A 17,066-nucleotide genomic window follows, 5' to 3' on the forward strand; every position below is an offset into this window, starting at 1 on the left:
GACAAATGCCAGCGGGTACCAGAGGGGAGATAAAGGAGGCTACACAGGGGCAGGAGGTGCCTCTGCAGACCAGCACCAGGACCGGCCATCCCATCCAAGGGTGGCACAGCTCCCCAGTGCCCACCAAAACCCCTAGGCCGGCATCAAGCAGCAGTAGGATGGAGCGATGGTGGTGCAGCACCCTGCACCCTGCGTCAGGAGACACTGCTGCCACCATGAGCTCCCCGCAGCCTCCCCAGTCCGGCCCGGCCCTGCCCTGGAGAGCGGCCGAGCTGCTTTTGCAGCACGGCTGAACCTCAGCAGGTGGGATATAGCCAGCGGGAGAGGAGGCGTCTTTCCAACGAGCAGAAGCCCACACACGCGTTTATCTCACTGCGTGCCTTGCCCTCCCCTGGCAAAAGTCTCCGGCAGGCAAAGCTTCCCCAAGACATCTAAAGCTCGCAGCCCCAGGTGTGGCGGTGCAGCTCCCCAGCCCGGCGAGGGAGCTGAGCCAGCAGGCTCCGCAGCACACACCTTCCCTTGCTCCCCTGCGCCTGCCAGGAGACGCGGGTGTCAGGAGCCAGCCCCGGGGAGGTGAGTGCCGGCTGCCTCGGCACAGAGCCCCTTGGGGCAGGAGGCAGCAGCAGTGGGTGAAGGCTGCACAGGCGCTGCAAGCTGGCGTGCTGCAGGACCAGCGGCAGCAGCACCCATCTGCCTGGGTGCCCCAGGCAGCTCCTTCAGCCCTGTGGCACCATTACTCCTATTTTACAGGCACACAGAGATGTGTCCACGGTGCCGGTGCTCCCCAAATCCCATGTCTCTGCTCTGCCTGCACCATCCTGCCTGCGTGGGGTGACCCTGCATGGCTGGAGCTCCCGGTCTGCTCTGGCAGCCCTGGAGCAGCAGGAAGGCAGTGGCTGCTGCAGGTAGCAGGCTTGGGGACCCTCATTCTCTTTGGGAAAGTCTCTCTCCCCCACTGCCTTTCCGAGGGGTGTTTCCCTGTCAGCAAAGCAGAGATGGTGCTGAGGCTACAGGAGCAGCACTGTGAAACCCTCCACGGAAGAAGGTCCCACACACACACGGCTCAGTCATCGCGACTGCCACAGGGTGTCTCACACGCCTTCAGACGGCAAACATCTCTGCACATGCACATGCAGAGCCACTGTGTTCTGCTTAATCCTTGAAGCAATAAAAGAAGGCTGCATTAAGTCAAATTTCCGAACCAGAAGGTCTTCATTTGATATTATATCTGAGTGCCAAGTTCTGCAAAATCCCTAACCCATAAACTTCACTGAAAAAAATAAAATAATAAAACCAATCTGGCAGCAGAGTTCTCCACAGCATTGTTGAGGTCTGACTCCTTCCACCAGCTTCTGCACTGCATTCCCCAGATCTGCGGAGCCATGCTGTGACCCACTAATGGGGAATACGTCGAGGAGAGGCTCCTGCCCGCGGCTGCCCCCCTGCCCCAGCCTGGCGGCGGGGAGTCGCTCCAGGGCTCTGCCGCAGCAGCCCCCCAGCCTCCCCACCGGCTCCAGCCCCCCGCTCAGCACCAGCTCCTCACCCGCCTTGTGCAGCACCCGGCACAGTAGCTGCTCCAAGTAATGCTGCGATTAATAGTGCCACAGGCCTCTCTCTGGGAGCGCTTGCGCTTCAGCATTGTAAAACATCAGGAAATTTTTTACTGGGGGATTTCCATTACCCTCTTGCTAGCACAAGAGAGGCAGCATATTGGTCTGGAGGAGAAGGAAGCAGCAAAGCCTCGAAGCAGGCTGCAGGCTCAGTGTGTGCTGGTTCACAAAAACAGAGCAACGTCTGAAAAAGCACTGGCGTTGTCCTGGCAGGCACAGCTGTGTATTGCAGACGGGGAAGCTGCAGTCACCGAAAAAGCAAACCTATTTCTAGTAGGTACAACTTCAGGTAGGTTCAAGCCTCCTACAATTCAATTAATCACCAGATGCCAACCAGGGACAAAATGCACTACGACAGCAGCAATCAAAACAAATTTCAGACCGGGAACTGCAAAACAGTCCATTTCAGAGCAATGCAGACCAGGGCACTGAAAATCTCGCTCTTCCATCAAAAGGGCTCTTCAACAACCCTAAAGGCCCTATCCCCATGCAAGTACATGCTCAGCAGATTCCCCGGGAGGTGCAGAGTGGACACACACCATGTTAGCCCACAGCCCCAGCTCATGGAGACCCTGAGTGTGGGGGGAGCAGGGGAGTCTAATGCAAAACAGGAAGCATAGCCAGGGCTGCTGTGCACACATCCAGCTCAATACCCAATTCCCCTCTTATTTCACTGCTAATGTGTCTAAAAAAAGGGCTTACAGCAGCTTCCCACATCTTACTCTAAATGCAGGCTGTTTAAAAGCAAATTTCCAGGGCTTGCAGGAGCCCAGTGAGTCACAAGCCGCTGTGCTAATCAGACGAAGCCTGGGGCAAAGACCCTAAACGGCACCTGGGGCTTTCTGCTTGGCCTTGTGCAAAGGAAGCATCTGCCAAGTGTGAGCTTCCTGCAGGGATTCCCAGTGCACTGGCTCTCCCACCGAAACGTCACTGCTTGGGAAACCTGAGCCCTGCAGAGCCAGGAGCAGCACCGATTTCAGCAGCAGAAGAAAACACAATTGGGAAAAATAACAGGAACCTCAGCTGTGGGCACTGGGAGGACAGGGCATTCGGCTGGTAGGAGCGAGTGAGCAGAGCAGCCTCAGCTTTTTCCAGACCAGCCATTGCTGCAAGGCTGGCTCAAGCACGTGTGAGTTCTGCCCTTCAGAGGGGTGAAAGCAACCTGCACCACCAGGACAGGGGGAACGGGCATTGCTCGGGGTGGTTTGCAACAAAAGACATCCTGCAGTTGGCCCCCATCAGTTGGCCCCCAAGCGTGTGGGGAAGCTGAAATCCCAGAGGACCATCCTGGGAGGCAGGTTGGTGGTGGGCACAGCTGGAAGGGTGTCTCCATGTTTGCCAGGTTCTCAGGCAGAGACAGGCACTTCTGTCCTCAAGGACATGACTGGTTGCCCTCACGCAGCCCTGGGGAAGGTGTCTGCTGGCCGGTCCCCCACCTCTCTTGGCTGCGTGGTCCCCACTGTCCCACTCTGGGGCCATCCACACAGGCCAGGGAAGGCTGACCTGGCCCCCAGCTCTGGCGCTCACTGCAGTGTCACGGCCCCGTAATGCAGGCAGGGAGCTACTCTGCCAGCTCACATCTAGCTCAGGTGATGGAAAAGTGGGGTTTATGCACCGTTCTGCTGCTGCCTGTGCACGCCAGTGTGGGCAACTTGTTTCAGCTGTGCTCAGTGGGTCACATCCGTGGCCCCGCACCCCTGGCTCACTCCCTGCTGTGTCCCTCAGGGTGGTGCTGCTGCTCTCGCAGCGGCCATGCTGGGGCCAGGGAGCTGATCCAGCTGAAACGAGCCTTTTTTCCAGGGTGGTTTCCAGGCATGTCGCCGCACCGGCGTTCCCAGGCCTGTGGTGCTGCCACCATCCTCCCACCCAGCCTCCACAGCCCTGGCCCTGGAGCGCGGATGGGGTGATCGGCAGTCAGCAACTCACCTGCTCCAGGGTCACGGATGGACTTCAGACAAAATCGTTCAAACTGGAGAACACTCCAGGCAGGTGTTTCAGTGCAAGTGCTGGGTCCCTGTGGGATCTCAACATAAACCCAGCCATCACAAAAAGCACCATAAGCACTGCCCCAACTTCACGGACCTTCAGGTACCAGGATTTTTTGCACCGATACACACTGACCACTGTGCAGGAGAGTGAAGGCTCCATGCCTGCCATGCCATGCAACACTTGCTTCCGCCAGCATTACCTTATTCTTTTGCCTTTCAGCATAAGACACCGCTTCAAACCCAAACCGCATCACCTGAACCGCCCCTCATCCATCTCCAGGGCCATTCAAGGAAACGCACACGCCTGAGCCTACGAGAAACGCCAGAAGTCCAGGGACGATCATTCCCTAGTCACCCACACCCACGTCTCGCAGCGCCCGGGCTCAGTCGGTGCGGAAGACCAGGAGGAAGGAGGCTGAAACGTCACCTTGACCCGAGCCCTTGTTGGGGAGCCACGTCCCCGCCTGGCTGCAGGAGCATGCTGCAGTGAGCCCCAAGCCCTCGCTAACCCACGGGCTCGGCAGCCCAGCACCGAGATCCAGCAGCGCTTCCCCTGCACATCAGCATGGGGTGTTAACATGGACGTCTAATTATTACCATGATCGCTGTTAACCATTTCCCCACTGATCCCCCATCCAAACACCCAGGGAGTACGTACTTACCCCGCACTCTCCGGGTGCCTGCCGCGCCCCCATGGGTGCTGTCCTCTGCAGGAGGCTGAATTAGGTGCAGCCACAACAATACTGAGACAGCAACTGCTTAACTGCCTTGTCCCCTCATTGCTCAGCTCGGACACGCTCCTGTCTCTGGAAGTCAGTGGGAAAGCAGGCAGGGCACTGCAGCCTGCTGCGTAGCACTCAGCCTCTGCACTGCGGCCGGCGGGACCCTGGGCTGATCCAGTATCAGCAACGAACTCCAGCGAACTTATCAATATTGCGACCAGCTCTCCGTGTCCCCTTCCCCGGTCTGGGAAGGTAAGAGTGGCAGGGGACAGCGCACAGCAGCCCAGCTTCCCTGCAAAGCCCCACGCACCTTGGGGGTGGGGGAGACGGGGATCCCAACAGATCGTGCTGTGATTTCTCACAGCTTTCATTGTCTGAACTCATTATCCACATTGCACAAGGCAAACCCGCAAGTCGGATGCTGACAAGGCTTGCGTTCCTCATTAGCAGCCCACATTGCAAAAGCTTCATCTAAACAAACATGCATTCTGAAACCCTTACCTCTGACTTGTCACTCCCTCATCACTGCTGAAAAGACTCTACTGGTTTCTCAGTTTTAAAACACTACAAGACCAACTACAAAAATCCTCGGTTCCTCCAGAGAAAGTTACATGCACGTTTCTGTCAAAAAAAATGAAAAATATATTCATGGCGAATTCATGGAGAAGTCTGGTGCGTTTGGGTCTGGGTACTTTGTTCACTTGTTTTTTAGAGCAGGTTTCAAACAGCTTCCCAGGTTTTGCGCAGAGAAACAAACCCTTCTGTGATGTGCAGGATTTCAGCTCGTAAAGATCGCCCAGGCTAGTTCATACTCCATCAGCCCACGCTGCTCCCTGCGTATGCAAAGCAGAAAGTATGTGATCATATCAGAGCAATTTGCACATTAATAAATCCTGGTCTCAATGCCGTAGACTCCATCCCCATCCACCGGGTAGGGGCTTTTTATTATTATTATTATTACCAGAGTATCCAGCTTTGTAAAGGCATCTAGTGCAAACTCCTGCATGAGGGAATTCCACCCCACTAGTACCACCTCCTAAGACAATATCCAGCCAAAATATTGTGACTGTTGCAAAACCCGGACTGGAGCTCCACAAAGGACCTTCCCAGCGTTGCAATCCAGAGCCAACGGGGTCTCAGTAAATTACTGCAGAGTGACACACCATCTAGTTGTCTTTGTAGTCTTTTTTATTTATGACAGTTAATTCGGAGTTATTACTAACATTTCAGTGGTAACTGGCATATGAAGTCATCAGCTGTCACAACTGCATCTGTTAATAAACATGTCAAATATTAAAAGCAGCTTATTATCCTCTGGAGGGGGGAAGGCGCTAAGGCAAAGAGCTTGAAAGCCTGCTTGTTTTTCAATCTCTGGCTGTGCAGCAGGAGGAAACGCTCACGCTCAGGAAGGCAGCGTGACTGCAGTGAGGCTGTGCTGGATACGTGCCCTCCATCACACCTGAGCAGCCCAGGAGCTGTGCTCCCTGTGCCATCACCAGCTCCCCTTCCCTTCCCTGCCTTAACTGGGGTGCCCAGGAGAGACACAGGACAGATCCCTGCTTCATGTGGGTGCACTGGGGAACATCAAGGCTTGGGCACGCTCCCTGAGATGCACTGCACCTGGCAAGCTGAGCAGGATCAGGCCTCGGCAGCATCTGGCAACTTGCCCTTGCAATGCCCTTGCGACTCCCCTATGGAGGAGGCAGAAGTGCCCCAGCCCCGGGGAGCCCGGGGGGAGGTGCAGGGAGCCCCTATCCCTGCGCATGCCCCTGGCAGCAGGAGCTCAGGTGGGGAGTCGGTGCTCCCGGGGCACACGGCCGTGGAGCCATGCTGGGATCTGCATGGCATCTCTCTTTCCGAGTGGCCAGCAGTGCCGTGTGGCCAGCAGCAGCGGGTGCCTGTGCTTGACTGACCCTCATCCCTGGCTCTCGTGGCACTGATGCTCGGTGCCCCAGCCGGTGGTCCCAAGGGCATGGCTGTGTGGCAAACCCCTTGGCACACTGTGTCCTGCAGACCCTGGCAGTCTCCTGGGGAGGGTTGATGCTTCTCTTTGGTGTCTCTGAGAACTGGGGGAACGCGGACAGTCCTCATGTTCCTGCTTTGCAGGGTCACGGCCCACCCCCACTCCAGGGTGGGCTTAGAAGGACACAAGGGTGTGGTGGGAGGGATGGCAAGGTCTGCTCCATCCTCCCTTATCATTTAAGGCCATCACCCTCAGTACATGAGGATGTAGTACGTCTTCTCCCTGCTTTGCTAAGCTACCCATGCTCTCGGCCTCTGCAGCTGGGGAGGGGGCTGCTGCTTCTTCACGTTCACCTTCCCTCTCTTGGGAATCTCACACAGAAAGCTTGCCCTTCTCTAACTCTTTCCTTGTCCAATTGCCTCTGGCTTTCTCTGGCTGAAGGTAATTTGCAGGCTGTGCTTTTTGAGGAGTGATGCAAAAACCAGTGCCAATATCTTCTAAACTCTCTACATGAAAGTTATTTGCTCATAACACAAGGTACTTTCCTTAAAGCCCAAACCAGTGACCTTTACCTTCCCCCTGTTGTGGGTCCACTTCTTTAACCGTCTGGACATGTTTCAGCATTTATTTTAGGTGGAAGATCCACTCAAGGAGATACCATTCTGTAATGGGTAAAATTCTGTCCTAGCTTCTGAGAGTTCCTAGGGACATTGCAGGACAACGTGCTGGTGGGTGAGAGACCTGTGCAAGCAGGGTGACTCACCCTGCAGTGCTTACAAAAGTCTTGAAGCAATGAGAAGCATTATCTTCACTTGATACTCCCCAAGCTTGCAGGGCTCCTAGCTGGAGGCCGGAGGGCACAGGCTCTTTCAAAGGCTGTGAGGGGCCCTACAGTGGCTCCTGAATCCCCTCAGGTCCTTCGCTGGGGGACAGAGCAGGTCCCTTTTGATACTCCGCTGCCCATGGGCCCCTCCTGAAGATGTCTGTGAGCATCCCCAGCAGTCACTGGCATGACCCCTGGAGCACGTTGTGGGGCTCGGTATGGAACTGGCAGCCCCGAGGAAAAGGAGGGATGGGGGATGGGACATGGCATAGAGCAGCCCCCCAGACACACTGGGGCTTGGAGAGTCTCATGGATCTGTGTTCTTCACACACTTGCAATCATCTCTGCTTTGCACAGCGCTTATGTGGGGGCAGGTATGAACACAAAGATGCAAAATAACCCAAAACAGGCAAGAAGGAAAATTCACCCCTTACACAGCTTTTCCTTTGCATTGCATTCGGGTTAATGCATGTGTGTATGGAAGTTTTATTCATCCTGAATTTTCTCTGGCACCTCGTTAAATATCCCTAGTTTCCTACTTGTAAACAATATCTTCTGAGATCATTGCTATCTCACAGGAGCATTTGTGAATGTGTTTTGAATATTGGGCAGATGCTAAGCCGTCACTGTTGCAAGTCTCCTTATTAAAGACCTTTTCTATTTATATTTGGAGCTTTTTTACTTTCTATTTTAGGAAATTCTGAAGTACCATCAAATGTTGCGCTGAGACAAAATCACCTAGCTGACTGTAAGAGTAAAAAAATCCAATGAACCGAAGATCTTGTATTTTATGCTTGCATTGAATAGCCAAACTTTTTTCTTCCTAATCTCCCTCAGAGCACTGGAACTCCAGTTGACAGCTGTAGATCAAGTTTCAGTCTGGAGCAAATGTTTATAACTAAGCAATAAACCCTGAAGACAGAGCTCTGTAATGGACATGCTGACAAACCCAGCTGCAAGAACAGGGCTACCGGACACGTCAATAATTAGCGAACAGAGCAGTATATCTGACTGAAGGCAAAGGAGACGTGCTTGCCAGCTTCCTGGTGTTAGAAGGTATCATTGCAGAGGACAGTAAATCACACTAAATCCTGCCTTAACACCCTCCACAATAAATCCAGCATCAAGTCCCACATTTCTTCCCCTTCTGACAGGCAGCTAATTTACCGTTTGGGTTTTCTTTAGCTAATGGCTGTGGAGGCTGATCCTAAATTAATCCTAAACAGGTTGTTTCTTTCTTGTACAAAAGGACATGAAATTCCACATTTTAGCGGGGTAAAAACGCTGAGCGGCTCCAGATTGAAAGCAGAGCTGCTGAGCTGGGAGGTTTTCCCTGTCACCCACAGAAGTCCTGGCCGAGCAGGTGCCCAGCAGCCAGGGCTCCTCTGGCTGGGCCATGCGGGTGCAGCACCACGGCAGGCGGTGGTGGCAGTCCCAGCTTCCAGTGCTGGAGAGCAGCACCCACAGCCTGCAGCATGCCCATGGGTATGCCCTGTGCGGAAAAACGGGCAGACAAAGCAGGCAAAGACCACCTGAATTCACCAGTTTCAGTTGCATTAGGTGGAAAAGCAAGAGACAGGTCTAATCCTGCGCTACAGGTATCACCCAGCTTGGGCGACCCTGCCCATTTGGTTCCAGCCTTTCCCTGGCCGGGCTCCATGACCTGCTGTGCACGAAGCCAAGGGGAGAGCCTCACTCACCCATTTCAGCAGCGTGAGTGCTGACTCCCCCCACATCCCCCAGTCTGCTGTTCAAGCACGTGGTTCCCCTCCCCATTAAAAACCTGCCATTTTCTTGTCTTAGCTCATCCCTCTCCGGTTCCTGCCCTGCGTCTCCCTTCTCTCAGCCAGGGAAAAGCCTCTTCTCCATGGAAAGCCCACCCTGTCCGGGAACCGTGGGGACTTCCAGGCTGGGGCTGAGCTGAGTCCTATCAGGAGCCATGTCCCTCAGCCTCTGGGTGCTGCTGAAGGGCCCTGGGGTGCAGGCAGCGGGTCTGCACCCAGCAGATCCGGCACTGAGCACCACAGCTTCTGTCAGACCCAGGGCTCTGTGCCCTTGACATTAACCCTGTGTGCAGAGGCAGGTACCAGTGCCTACAAGTTCTCAGCTGGCACAGAGGGTGCATTACTCATCCTTGGTGCCTCATCAGCCTTTGATAATATCTCAGCATAAGCAAAAAGCAAAAAAGACGCTCGCCGAGAAAGCAGAAGGAAAGCAAGAACGTCCTGAAGTTGTCTGTGGTGCTCCTAGACTCAGCCTACGGTGTGCTGCTTCTCTGCACCCTGCTTCGACACAGAGGGCTGCTTCTCAGAAGGCTTATCTCCTGCAGAATGATTGATAGCCTGGGCAATTGTTTTCAATAATATCTGAACACCTGTGGTCCTCAGTCCCCGGTAATACAGTTATCCCAATTGCCTAACTTACTGCATAAACAACTGCTCTGGTTGCAAAGACGACTATCAGGTTCCTGACACAGGCTGCACAAGCCGCACTGGGGGGTCAGGCATGGGGGCACGCAGGATCATGCCTTCCACGGGGCGATGTGGGAGCGAGAGGAAAGGGAGCTGACTTTCTGATAGGATCACCCAGGCATGCCTCTTCTTCCCGGGCAGAGCAAGCAAGCCTGGGCTTTCAGCCGGGCAGCACTGCTCGCTGGCCTTGCTTGACGGAGGCGGTGCTGGCAGCCTAGCAGAGCCAGTGCCAAGAAGTGTGTCTGCACCCGGGAGTGTCCCCGGAGAGGTCACCCCAGTTTTGTGATGAGCAGCCATGAGCTGCAGAGCCATGACAATGACTTCTGCATAAAACTCTTTGTGGGCAAAGGAAGAGCAAGATCTGCATGCCCCATCCCACCCCAGGTGTGGTGTGGGCAGCGTGCCAGGTGCCTGCCTGCACCCCCCATGCCCCTGTGGACAGGTCAAGAGGCATCTGGCAGGACTGGCTCTCTTTGTGCTCACCAGGCACAGGGCAGGGAGGCAGAGTTCGCGTGCGCGCCCCGGCGAGCTACCCTGCTTTTCAGGATCTCTCTTTCATGCCTGCCAGGTTTTCTGACACTGTGCCCCATGCAGGCTGGACATTTTGCCTCTTTCCAAGGAGCGACGCTATGTGCATGTTGGGAAATGCTCCTTTCTCATTTGCTTCGAAGGCCCTTTTCCCCTGTTGTTTGAGGAATGCTGTTTGAATTAGCTCCATGGATTGCAAACAGACCCTGTTGTTTTCCTTTCCCAATGCAGGGAGGCTTCTGTTCTCTTTGGCCTGCTGGATTAACCAGGGGGCCTTACACACTGACCCCTCTGCAGCTCAGGGAAGCTAATTTAATCCCAATATTGTTACAGATCACAGCAGGACGGATCTCACAGATTCCTTGAGGCAAACCAGCACGGAGCTCTGGCAGGGACAGCAGCACACTGTGTTTGTAGAGGCAGGAGCTGCTACAATTTTTTCTATAAAAAAAGTTTCTACAAAACTTCTGTGGCTGGGGAGGAGGGCAGTGCTGGTGGTATGGTGGGGGCACCCTGGGCATGGGGTCCCACAAAGAAGCTGCTCCACCTGCATCCCCCAGCATCCTTCAGCATCCCCTAGCTTTCCCCCGCATCCCCTGGCATGCAGGAGGGTGGAGGGCCACTCTAGATCCTGGCAGAAGAGAAGGAGATACAGACTGTCATCCCCTGGCAATTTCTTTCTCATTATTTTTTTCCCTTGGTACCTGCTCCTGGGGTTGGATTTTTGAGATGTGTTGTCATTAGGCACATACAACAGCCACACTCAAACCCTGCCTGCTCCCACCAGCTAGCACCTGCTCCATCCCTGTGTCAGTCCCTGGACGGGTCACCTTACTTCACATCTGCAAGGTGGAGCCGTCCCCACTGTGCTGGATCACAAGTGCCTTGCTGCTCATCCCCAGCGTTGCTATCAGCGTGGAAATGGCAGGGTTATGGCAAAAGGTCCACAGCTCCATCCCCAGCCCTGGCCCGGCTGGGGCTGCCGTGCTTGTTGCACCAAGTGCTGGGCAGGCTGGAGGTCCCTCTGCACTGCCTGCACATGGCCCCACACATGGCCCTGTGCACTGCCCTGCTCGTTGCCCCACACATTGCCCCATGCATGGCCCTGGGCACTGCTCTCTGCTGTCTCTCTCTCTCAGTTCATCAGTCCCCTACTATGTAAGAGCCCAAACAGGCAGGTGGGTTTGGAAGCACCTTTCTTGGACAACTTGACTCTTCAGTAGCTCAGCTCCCCACCACCCTCCCTTCCCCACATGTAAGCCAGAGCGCTCTGAGGTCAATCATAGCCAAACCATTGGTGAAGGTGGACACTCATGCCTGCAGCCTTTTCTGCTCCTTAATGAGTCCCGTGGAAGCGGTCTGTGATGTGGTGCCGAGCTTGGAAAAAGGCATCCAGCACCTTTACAGTGGGGCAATCAATATAAACCTCACTTGTATTTTCATGGGGAAGATATGCCTTCTCATCCTGCATGCAATGCCTCAGCTCTTCCTCCCCTTGCTCTCCCAGCCCCACATGAGACACATCACTCCCCCCAGGGTGAAAGTCCGGCTGTTCAACAAACCCAGCCCAAGCCTTGCTCCATCACGCAGTGCTGATCCATCTCCAAAGCACATCACACCTTTCACTTGGGCCACAGCAGGGGCTGCTCTATGGGCCAGCATGGGAGGGGACAACCAGCCCAGTCTGCCAGCCACAGCCAAGGGGGACATCCAGCCCCAGCGAGCGGGGCAGGGCAGGGGGAGCAGGAGCCACTGGGATTCATGAGGGAAGCCCTGCCTCTCCCAGCATCTCTCCTGGGGGCTTTGATTTTCGGGAAAAGTAAATTGCTTTGGGACACTATTGAAGGACAAGTTTAAATGATGACACACCACAGGGCTGGGACTTCCAGCATTTCTTGTGACTCTGACCAGAGCTGGAAGTGGAAGAGGCTACTGGCACAGCCAGGAGGACACAGAACCAAGAACCTCTGCAGCAGAAGCAGCTCCATTGAACACCTTGTTCCTCTCCAGGCTTCTGCCCCCTCCCTTCTGCCTCCACTGCTGTTGTGCCCAGCAGCAGCAGGCCAGGGGCTGGTGCTGCCATGGCCTGGGCTGGCCCCACTTTCCTGGGAGTGCAGGGCAGCATCTGGGGAGATGGGACGGGGCACCAAAGGGAGCCACAGTCCAAAGGGCTGGTCCTAGGAGGCTGGGCACAGGGACGGGAGCTGGGCATGAGGGCCCCTGCCTGAGCCCATCCCCCCTTCGGCCATGAGCAGCTCTTGGGAACATTCCTGCTGCATGACATTTCCCAAGGCATTGAGAAAAGAAAAAAAAAAGGCACTTTTTTCCCAATATAAATTCTTGCAACATTAAAAAAACCCACACAATAGCTGTAAGCCCTGAAACGGCTGGGGGTAAAAAAGCTACAGCTTGACATGGAAATAGCACTACCATCCCCACCAACCGGTCGAATCCCAGATGTGAGACATCATGTGTGACAAAACCCCAGAGGCAGGACACGCAGGAAGCTTGTAATTGTTGTGGGCTCCCATTGCTGCATGGGGACACAGGCTGGTGACCTCGGGAGTCCTGAGTCCCCCTGTCAGTAACCTGCAGCAGCGAGAGCAGAAAGTTATGGCTGCGCTGGCTCTGCGACCGACGTGGGGCCAGGGAGAGCCCCTGGCATGGCTCCCTGGAGGGACCCAGGCGGGTTCAGGTCCCTGGGGCGATATGGGGACCTGCAGACATGAGTTAGAACTACCCGCTGACCCACAAAGGGCCGCAGCACCAGTGTTGCTGCTGGGGGTTGTAGGGAAGTGGCACGGAGGGGTGCACAGGGCCTGTCCCCAGTGTCCCCAGTGATGGCGGGCATGCGTATGGCGGGAGGGAGCCTTGCAGGTTAGCCCAGGCCCGTGCCAGCAGACTGGAATATCACTGTACTGAAACCAGCCTAAATAAACCAGCTTAAAACATATGTTGAGGGGATCCTTGTGAGGCCAAAGCCATAGAAATGCACTTGCTCTGCTGTGTTCTCTGAGATATTTGCAGTACACCTATAATTATTTTAACTACAATTAAAGATTCACACCGAAGGAGCATGGCGAGGCCTGCGCGCACGGCCTGCCTTCTGCTGCCATGGCTTCCCAGGGATTTCCAGTGGAGCCAAAAGCTTTGCTGGTGTGGATGGGCTATGTCTGCGTATTGTGTTTTAAACTATATAATTAATTGAATGCAGTGCTCTGCGAGGAGCTAATTCTGCTGAGGGATTTTGGTAATTGTACAGACATTGAGAGGAGCAAGGCCCAGCCCCGCGCTCGGTGGGGAGCCACGGGGAGGAGGCCGGGTGGCGCGGGGGGCCAGGCCCTGCTTTTGGGGATGGCAGAGGCAGGGCAGTGAGCGGGGATGCACGTTCCTGTGGCTGGGCAAGGGGAAGGGGGAGGCTGAGACGAGAAGGACGAGGGGGAGATGAGGAAGCCAAGAACTGGACGGTCCGCCATGATGGGGCAAGCCTAGCTCTAGTCACCAGGCCCACGGCTCAGTGGGAGGGATGAGCAGAAGAGTGGTGGCAGCTCTTCCCTCTTCCTCCTTCTGCCTTTTTTCCCCCCTTTCTCTCAGTTCTTGAAGTGTTTGTCGGTGAGGCTGGCCCAGCCTGTGCCCCACATCACCCTGCATCGCCCTGTACTGTGGTACTTATTGCACACACCGTCCTCTTTAAATATCTGTGTCTGCACGGGAATCATTTGCATGTATTTTAAATATCTTCAAGATGACAGTGTGGAGAAGAGAATGGATTAAGCCTGGCTTTAAGAGATGACAGAGCACAAAACAATGATCCCGGACAAAGGCGAGAACGCCCCAGCCAGGCCTTCGCTGAGTGGGCTGGGTGGTGGAGCGGCACTGCCGGAGCCGGCTGTGGGGCTCTGCAGTGCATGGAGCACACGGAACCACAGTACTCCTCCTTGCCTTGCACCTTTTCTTCCTGAGGAAAAGCTTAGGTCGTGCTGGACAAAACTGTCTGTGGCCAGCAGCTTCCAGTTCAAGCAAATGCATATTAGACACTATTTCTTGGAGATGCCTTTTCATTTACAAGGCGGGGAAGAATAATACCGTAATGTCAGCAAGAGAGCTACCACAGCCGTGACAGCCTCTCGTAGTGCTTCTGCCCTGGGAGCTTTGGGGTTTCTTTTCCAATCAAGTTTTTCATATGGTAACATTCAGAATTTTGATGGTAGATGAGGCTACTTTTGTTCTAAGAGAGAACATACTTTCACTGTTGCATGGCCCAGGAATGAGTTCTCCACTATTAAAATGTAATTTAATTTATCTCCATGGATTTTGTGATGACTAGGATTTGTTCTAAGGAGACCTTTAAAGGAGAACTTTTGCATTATTAAATGTATGTGCTAGGAAGTTGAGTTCTGGCATCCTCTGATAACCAAATTTCTTTTCTATCCTCCACTATATCCATCATGATAAAAGCCCCTGCCAAAGCCCTAACTCAAGCCATGCTTCTGGCATATTGTGAAACGAATCAGGAGGGAAAAAAAAAAGAAAAAAAAGAAACCCACAAGATGATCTAGTCCAGTATTTTTTTTAATCAAAGTTTCAAGGATATTGATGGTTTACCTCATAAGGTAAACATTTGTAGCCCAGTTGCTTTCCCAGGGTTAAACCAGAAACAAGTGGCTAGCTGAAACTGCAACTAATTTGCTCTGACAGACTCCAGTCAGACTCAAGATGAGTTTTCTTGAAAATCACAGGCCCTTTACACGCGGAGCAATGGCACTGGTACCTTCCCACAGTGGGCCACAGGATGATCCTGTTTTCCAGGGACAAGCCCGATGGATGCCCAGCTCCTGCAGTTCCCCAGGGGACCCTGCTGTGCTGCAGGACAGCTCTGTGTCCTTGGGGCAACGGGTGAGGGATCCTTGTCCCTTTGCCCCTGCCTCACCTTCCCATGGTGGGGAGACACTGCCTGTTCTTGTGAAGGGCAAACCCCAGCCATGCACTGGTCCCGGCCAGCAGCAGATTGCCCACCCTGGCGTGTGACCATGCCCCCACAGCACATACCCAGGAGCAGGGGGACAACTGGGGCAAGTCAGATCTCTGCTTGGCCGCTGGCATCTGGGATGACCTGGGGCAGGTCCCCTTGTGCCACAGAGCTCATTCCTCAGCTACATGTGCCCCCAGGCCCCCACCATTCCCAGATACAGCCCAAGAGGCTATGGAGGGGGTAGCTCTTGTTCCAGATACACCTTGGGGTCATGGACACGGCCCCAGGACCTCAATCCCAAACGCAGGATGGGGGCACTCCAGTGATGGGCACGGCATACACGGCTCTGCCAGTAGGTTTCTCCTGCCAGCTTCCACACAGTACGCTGGAGGGGACAGCCCGAGATGGGCAGTGCAGCCCAGGGTGTCCCAACAGAGTGGGACTTAGGCAAAGAGACACTGAATATTTTTGGGTGCCCCACAATTTCTCCAACGGCATCACTTGTGCCCTCCTCCCATGTTACCCGTGTCAGCTAACCCCAAACTGAGCCATAGCAGCACGGGCTGGGATTGGGAGCAAGTGGCACAGGCAAAGCGGGGTCAGGCTGGAGCGACCCAGCCCGGCTGTGGGGACACTGGTGTCTGTTTGGGCAGCCAGTGATTAACAGCAGCATTCTGCTGTTCTGCCTCCTCAAAACTGCATGCAGCAGCCTGGGGCACAGCTCTCAGGGCTGTATTTATTCTTCACTGACAGCTGCTTGATGAGGAAGTCACTGTGAAGCCTTTCTCCTTGGAAGACCCAGAATTAGTGCACACTGGTTCCAGCTCCATGTTCACTACCTGCTAACCCATGAGAAAGATCCAGGATTTGACGCCAACCAGCACTTATTTAAGCACCAACTCCTGGCCCCAGCAAAATCTCAGCACCCTGGAAATCCACATCCTCCCTGTTCTCCCAAAATCGCCTCAAGCAAGGCAGCGCATGTGTCTCCCCATTCCTAGTGGTCTACCCAGTGCTTGTCCAGCACGACCGCAGTCTGCTGCTCACCGAGCCAGCATGCTGGGGCTCAACAGAGGAGACAGCACAAATGATCTTTCCTTGGTTCAAGACTCATGGTGCTACTGTGCTCTCTGTTAAAGGCACGTGCAGTATATGGGGTTTCCTGCGTACAAAGAGGAAGGTACTTTTTTTCAGTGTTTAATTTTATTACTTCCCCGATGCATTAGCTCATGGATCGGAGCCACAGCAAACCATGCCATGAAAAGAGCTCCCTTCCCTAAGAGCGTCTCCAGGGCATAACAACGGCTCTTAAGCCAGGAGAGAGCCGAGATGATTTCACCACCAAAGCTGGCATCACCCCCAGGACTCAGCATGGCACGCAGCACCTTATTGGCACAGCTGGCACAGCTGGCATGCCCGCCCAGCAGGTCACCATGCTGGTGCAGGAGGACAACATGCCTGTGCAGTCCCGGCTGCCGGCTGCAGAAAGCTGCTGCTCTGCTTTGCGTATAAGTCAAAACCTGTAAGCTACTGGTTACAGAGACACTCACTGTTTTAGCAGACTGAAGCAGGAGAAGGGAGAGAGCTGCCAGATCCCAGCTGGTCTCTGCTCCAGGAGCTGATGGAGGATTAGCCCAGTAGCATGTCTTTACAAATTGTCGGTTCACAGAGTACACAAAACAAAGCTCTGAGGACTGAGTGTCTCAGCACAGAGGCAAAGGCAAATGCTCTGGGAACCTGACAGCTCTTTCCACCCAGACACACAGATACGGGGACCCTGGCTTCCTGCAGTCTCCGCAGAGTGCTGCCTGTCCCACAGCCGCTCAGTCTCGGCTGGGGCTGGTGGCTCAGAGGAAATCCCTCCTGCCTCACAGCCTCATGGCTCCTGGCTGAGCCTCTCCCTTCCTGGGCTGATGCCCCACAGACCAGAGAGGGTTTGCAAAATGTCTACGGGTCCCTCCTGGCACATCCTGGCACGAGGAAGCCATC

The 17,066-nt window shown here is 54.6% G+C and overlaps 1 protein-coding gene across 2 annotated transcripts in view; it reads right to left on the minus strand.

The window, feature by feature from the left end:
* The window catches only part of RSPO1 (R-spondin 1), a 31,236-nt gene that overhangs the window by 12,592 nt on the left and 1,578 nt on the right, over positions 1–17,066 (minus strand). Inside the window, exon 1 of one of the 2 annotated variants that reach the window (XM_056333569.1) lies at positions 4,822–5,256. The exons of the other annotated variant lie outside the window; for it this stretch is intronic. The gene's annotated coding sequence lies outside the window, so the exon portion shown is untranslated. Of the gene's footprint in view, positions 1–4,821; positions 5,257–17,066 lie in introns of those variants that run through there. 2 annotated transcript variants of the gene reach the window in all.

The sequence above is a fragment of the Falco biarmicus genome, chromosome 3 (assembly GCF_023638135.1).
Source record: "Falco biarmicus isolate bFalBia1 chromosome 3, bFalBia1.pri, whole genome shotgun sequence".
In the NCBI taxonomy this organism is placed as follows: domain Eukaryota; kingdom Metazoa; phylum Chordata; class Aves; order Falconiformes; family Falconidae; genus Falco; species Falco biarmicus.